The sequence below is a fragment of the Furipterus horrens genome, unplaced genomic scaffold, assembly GCF_987537825.1.
Source record: "Furipterus horrens unplaced genomic scaffold, mFurHor1.1.pri manual_scaffold_13, whole genome shotgun sequence".
NCBI lineage: Eukaryota > Metazoa > Chordata > Mammalia > Chiroptera > Furipteridae > Furipterus > Furipterus horrens.
Window position 1 is genome coordinate 56,585,258 of NW_028327183.1, and position 6,966 is coordinate 56,592,223.

At 48.9% G+C, this 6,966-nt stretch overlaps 1 pseudogene; it reads left to right on the plus strand.

Annotated features, from left to right (window-relative positions):
* Positions 1-48: 48 nt before the first annotated feature.
* On the plus strand, positions 49-3,067 carry LOC149995536 (ret finger protein-like 4A; annotated as a pseudogene).
* The last annotated feature ends 3,899 nt before the right edge of the window (positions 3,068-6,966 follow it).

Below are 6,966 nucleotides of genomic sequence, written 5' to 3' on the forward strand. Positions count from 1 at the left end.
TCGCTCTTCGTATAAAGGGGGCGGTGTCCCAGGGCCGAGGAGTCCGCGTTACTCCCTCACAGCCTCACACCTGCACCTCCCCCACACAGCGGCCATGGCCGAGCACTTTAAAGAAGCCAGCAAGTGTCCCGTCTGCCTGACTTACCTCCAAAACCCCGTGAACCTGAAATGTGGCTTCATCTGCTGCCTCCTCGATTCCCTGTGGAAGGAGACTGGCGGGGACAGGGTTTTGTGCTTCACCTGCTCTGAGGTTTCTCAGAAGAGCGACATCAGGACTAATGGCCAGCTTGGCAGGCTGGTGTCAGAGGTCCAGGCGCTGGAGCCTCAGCTGAGAGCCATCCTGCGGATGAACCCCAGGATGCGGAAGTTCCAAGGTAAGGCACGGGGTGGCCTCCCCCACCCCCCAGGAAAGAGCGACTTTTCATACCCCTCCAGTCCAGGTGGCCCTTACCTGGATTCCAGCACCTGAAATGCTCATTCTTTCCCAATTTTCCATTCCTTCCCAATTTTCCAACCGGTAAGTCTACATTAGAAACGTCTGTAGGTTTTCTTTCTTTTTAAAAGATTTTTTAATTTTATTTTTATAGAGAGGGAAGGGAGGGTGAGAGCGAGGGAGAGAAACATGGATGCAAAAAAGAAATAATCGGTTGCCTCTGGTAAGCATCTTGACTGGGACTGAACCCGTGACGCAGACATGTGCCCTGATCGGGAATTGAACCGGCCACTTTTTATGTGGCAGACTGAGCCACACGGGTCAGGGCGATCAAGAAAATACAATATTTAGTCATACCCAGGCCCTGTGCTATCCAATGTTCCCAGTGGCCACACCAGTAGCTAATAATCACCTGGAACTGGAGATTGATAGAAGTAGAAATCTGGTCTGGGCTAAGCTAGCTGTTACAGACCCTGTAGCACTAAAATCCATTTTTCCTGATTCCCATCGTTTTTAATGTGTTTGTAAACAATTTCCATTTTTGAGTATCTTTTAAATTTATTTTGTTTTACAGCTGACGTACAATATTGTATTAGCTTATTTATTTATTTATTATTATTTACAATGCATTTTTTTTTTCTTTTTAGGGCAATGTCAGAATCAGTTATTTTATTTATTTATTTTTTAAATGTATTTTATTGATTATATTGTTACAAAATACTGTATTAGTTTTAAATGTACAGCACAATAAGTAGGCATTTGTATATCCTGCGAAGTGATCCCCCCCCCCCCAGAAGTCTAGGGCCCACCCGGCCCCACACCCAGTTATTACAGTATCACTGACTGTGTTCCCTGGGCTGGACTTTACACCCCGTGACCGTTTTGTATCCATCGATCTGGGCTTCTCAATTTTTTTTTCACTCAGCCCCCCAAACTCCCTCCCATCTGGCAAACATCAGTTTTTAAAAACAATTGTCCTATTCAGTTTACATTCCATATTGTATCAACTGTAACAGGAAAATAGAAATTTCTTTTAAAAGTTAAAAAGAGCCCTGGCTGGGTGGCTCAGTTGGTTGGAGCGCCGTCCTGTAAACCAAAAGGTTGCAGGTTCGATTCCAGTCAGGGGGCTTATAAGAGGCAACCAATCGATCTCTCTCTCTCTCTTCCTCTCCCTCTCTCTCCCTCACCTCTCTCTCTCTCTCTAATCAATAAAAACATATCCTCACGTGAGGAAAAAATAAATAAAATGAAAAGGAAAAAGGAAAAAAGAAAGAAAGCACACAACAGGGGAGCGTTGAGTCTTTGTCCCGAAGGCTTATTCACAGGCCGCGCTGGCCCCGCCCGCATGGTGACGTCACAGGCCCCGCCGGCCCCGCCCACAGGGTGACGTCACAGGCCGCGCTGGCCCCGCCCACAGGGTGACATCACAGGCAGCGGTGCGCACACAGTTAGAGTCGCAGGGAGACTCCGGGCTGCACCGGGTCCTCTGCTCCGAGTTCCCTGCATCTAGGAGCGCTGCCCCGTTGAGCTCCCCGCCAGGTTCCCGCTGAGGCCCCAACACGTCCCAAGGCCAGGACTCTGAGCAGAGAGAGGAGAAAGCCTTGATGTCAACATTATTCTGCAAGAAGTGGAGTGTTTCCCACCATCGGAAATTCGTATCTGAGGCCTGTGTGTTGGCAGAGTCTGTGATAATTTTTATGATCATTTTGGGAACAAGCGGCAGCCATGGTCTCTCTTTTTTCATATACAGTCTGTTCTCAAGAAAAGAAAAATCCTTAATCAAATGGCCCAATAGCTTCAGGTGCAGAGAGTACCTGTTATGAACAAGGGCGAGTTCCAACGAGAACCGTCCATCTGATCTATAAAGTTGGATCTAATCCGGGGCCAGGGACGTTTCCCCAGGAAAATCCCGACATGTGGCTTTGAAGACGCGCAGTGAATGAGTCGCGTGGGCCTTGGCGTGGACGTGAGCGGCGGGTACAGGGCTGACCGATTATCTCTCTTCCCACAGTGGACATGACCTTGGATGTTGCCACGGCCAACGACCACCTCATCATCTCCGCGGACGGAGGCGAGTCCGCTCTGCGCATTTGGAACAGAAGCGCGCAGTCCACCCGCAGAGGTTCAGCTGCGCCCGCTGTGTGCTGGGCTCCGCGCGCTTCACGTCTGGCCGTCACTACTGGGAGGTGGACGTGGGCACCAGCGCGGAGTGGAACCTGGGCGTCTGCAAGGAGTCTGTCCGTCGGCAGGACAAGATCGTCCTCTCTGCCGCACTTGGCTTCTGGAGCGTGAGCTGCAGGGAGAAGGACACCTTCTTGGCCAGCACCGACCCGGTGACGGCGCTGATGGTCAGTCCCCGCTTACACCGCGTGGGCGTTTTTCTGAACGTGGGTATGGAGACCATTTCCTTTGACCACGTTGGTGACAGTTCCCACATTTTTCTGTTCCCTAAAATCTCTTTGGCAGAGCCACTGCTTCCGTTTTTCTCTCCTGCAAGTTCGGTGATGGATGACGGGTGCTTCCTGACCATCTGTCCCGGGTTGAGTCCCAGCTTGGCCAGTTCTGCTGGGCAAGGCCACGGAGCTGTGGGCACAGAGCACATGTAGAAACGCCCCGCGTGCCCACAGCCACAGCCACGAGCTTCTCGGCTTGTTGCCGAGCGAGCGCTGCAGAGAAGCAGGGGCAGTTCCTGAATCCCAAACACGAATTTTGGGGAAGTTACACTGCCCATATTAAGTGTGGTTATGGTTGTTTGGGGGGAAAGGCTTGCTTATATTAGTGTCCAATAAATATGTTCTGAACATTCACGTCAATTGCCAAGTGTTTTTCTTTTCTGAAAGATTAACTGGGTGTGGCATGGAGGTTGTAGACAAGATAGAAATGTGGGTGTGGCCCAACGGACCAACTGATTTTCTCTGTGATTCGGACACCAGACCTGTGTGAACAGTTTACACAGATGCGGACTGACCGGCTGGCTCAGTTGGCTCGAGCGCTGGCCTGTGCACCAAAAGGCTGTGGGTTCAATTCCTGTTCTGGGCACATGCCTAGGGCACATACGGGAGGCACCTGATTGATGTTTCTCTCTCTCTTTCTCTCTCTCCCCTCCCTATCCGCTTCTTCTCTCTGTGAAATCAATAAATATATCCTTGGGTGAGGAATGAAAAATAAAAATGGGCAGAGGACCAGAACAGACACTCTCCAAAGAGGACTTACAGATGGCTGATGCACAATGTTACTAAACATCAGGTGGATGCAAATTAAAACTACAATGAGATATCACTTCAAGTCTGTCAAAAAGGCCACCATCAATAAGTCAACAAACAACAAGTGCTGGTGAGGATGTGGAGAAACGGGGATCCTAGTGCAGTGTTGGTGGGAATGCAGACTGGTGCAGCCACTATGGAAAACAGTATGGAGTTTCCTCAAAAAATTAAAAATGGAACTGGCTTTGGATCCAGGGATTCCACTTCTGGGTATTTATCTGGAGAAATCCAAAACACTAATTTGAAAGAATATATGCACCCCTATGTTCATAGAAGCATAATTTACAAAGGCCAGATTTGCAAGCAGCTCTATGCCCATGAGTAGATGAGTGGATAAAAAAGCTGTGGTGCATTTACACCATGAAACACTACAGGGCAGTAAAAGAGAATGAACTCTTTCCATTCGGGACGGCACGGATGGAGCTAGAGGGTGATATGCTCAGTGAAATAAACCAGATTAAAAAGACAAAAACCATATCATTTCACTCATATGTGGGACATAAAAAGTAACAAACAAATGAACAAAGCCAACAAAAAGAAACTCATAGACACGGACAGCAGCTTGGTGGTCGCCAGAGGGGAAGGAGGTGGGGGGAGAAGAGGGGAAAGGGTGGGTTGCGTTTATGGTGAGGGAAGGAGACTAGACTTCCGGGGGCGAGCATTGTTTTTCCCAGCGAGGGGCCATGGCTGGATACTGTATAGAGGCCCTGGATGTCCCATCTGTCTGTTTTGGCTTGAATGACCCATGTACATTCAGTGACATGTGTGTGCAACCCGTGTGCAGACTCACGCTGGAAGGAACGATGGGAACAGTCTGCTTTGCTCTTTCCTTCCCGTGACCTCTCAGAAGGATGATTTGAGGCCTGGGCTGGCAGGTGGACCTGGTTACTAAGACCAAATTATCAATGGGCACTTCTTACCATGAATTGAAAATTTCAATGACCAATTTTAATGTTCTCTCTGTATTTCCAAGTCATGGGCTTGTCCTAATTCCAGTCTGTACAACCAGGAAGCCTTCTCTCTGGAGCTAATTGTCCAGAACATGGGAACAGGTTGGTGCAATGAGAGAATCCAAACATGGAGCTCTATGCCTGATGGGGAGACAATTACAGGGCCCTTTAGGGTCACATGGACAGATGGAGAACCCAGGACCTGCGCAGGGAGCATTGGCTTGAATTGGGGGTATTTTCCAGACTAAACACACCTGAGGTCATGAACAGCGAGAGCTGTAGGACTAGAATGCACAGCAAGACCAGCCTGGGTCGCACAGAATGACAGTGTGAGGGACTTGGGGTCAGTTCAGCCTCTGGGTCACATGGGATGACAGTGTGAGAGACCTGGGGACAGAGTTTAGATAAGAGTAGAAGCTGAAGGAGAGGGTCCTGGTGGGAAACAGAGTGACTGGAGCTCCTGGTAGAGAGTGTCCTCCACCCCAACAACGTTGTAACTCTAAGCTCAGCTCCTCCCCAGGGGACATGGGACACTTTCTCAGCCTCCTGCCCACTGCTCATGAGGGGTGACTCAGCAATGGCCATCACTGTCACCAGGCAGGCCTGAGGGTGCCATCTTGTGGTCCATCTTCAATGTCACATTCATTGTCCCCATGGTCTGGCCCAGCATCTCCACAGTTGGTCACCTGCACAGACACCACCAGAGGTGGCAGCACAACTACACCCGCTGCAGCCACCACAGAGGCCCTCCAGGGACCGGACCCACCCACACCGTCCCGATGCTGGTGGTCCCCTGGGTCATCTATGTGCCAGATTCCATCTTTGGCTTTGACGTCATTGTGTGGGAGCTCTCATCTTTGGTGGTTGCAGACTTCCGTATCTTCCTTCATGGTTTCCTGCTCTTTGCCCCTCACTGCTGGTGTTTAGGGCCCCTAGAGCTCCTGGGGTCCTGAATGTGGAAAAGGACTCTTGACAATCTAATACGTGGATGTCGCTTTTAATAATATTCATGATTATACTTTCTAGTCCTTCATGAATGCCAAGGTGGTACATAAAATCCACAACGAACTTTATTTTTAAATTAAATATAATTGACACACACCATGGGTAAGTTTAAGGTGTCCGGCCTATTTATCTGACGCATTTACCTTCAAGCACGTGCCGCCTAACGATGGTGATGTGCTCTGAGAAACGTGTGGCCATGCGATTCCGTCGTTGTGCGAATAGCGCAGAGGTGCTTCTGGTTTCTCATCCCAGGAGAATATGTCCGTGCATTAGTGGGTGCTGTTATGTCTGTAAGAGGAACTGAGGGCACAGACTGGGACAAAACATTTGCAAGTCACTTGTGTTAGACTGTGCATAAGAATCCTCCAACTCAACAGTAAGAAAACAAATTAACTCAATAAAATTGATCAGAATTCTAAACAAACACTTCACCGAAGGATGTATGCCAGCCCTGGCCAGGTGGCTTGGTTGGTTGGAGCATCGCCGTGTGCACCAAAAGGTTGTGGGTTCGATTCCTGGTCAGGGCACACACGTAGGTTTAGTGTACAATCCCTGGTCCTTGTGCCCATGAGAGAAAACTAATCAATGTTTCTCTCTCACGTCATTGTTTCTCTCATTCCATTCCCCTCTCTCTGAAAGCACAGAAAAAAAAAATGTCCTTGGGTGATGAGCAAAACAAACAAATAAAAACAAAAGAAAAGAAAGAAAGGAAAACAAACAAGCAAACAAAAAACAAGAAAAACAAAGGTTTATTTAAGGACATGGCACCAAACCCGGATTCACAAGTGAGTTGTTGCTCTAAGACTTGGCTCCCTGACGGCTTCTAGGGGATGAGTTGTAGAGGGGATGAAAGGGATTTGGGTCGTGGTCTCCACTGATGGGTCAGCACTAGGGTAGCGGGTGGATAACTGTTGCATTTGATCCTGATGTCGGCCACGGCATCACTCTGTCTGGTTTCTCAAGTTCACTGCACTACTCTCCCCAGAGTCTAAGTCTTCGTGAGTATGTGTTCAAACCCATCAGATGGTCAACCACTTTCATCTCTGCAGACACCTGTTTACATTTCTCGGTCTTGGCACAGGTGGAAGGGTCCCTGCACATCTTGGGTTGGGCTGAGATTCTGGACGTCCTTCACATCATCTGGGGCAGCCCTTGCCTGTCTTGTTCTGGTCCTCCTGTCACCTGGATCCCACAGATCCCCTCTTTTGGTTGACTCCCTCATTTCCCTCACTTTTCCTAGTAGTATTTTCCAAAAGAGAACGTGGAAAGTTAACTATTAAAACCCTAAACATGTGGAGAAACTTTAGGCTATCCC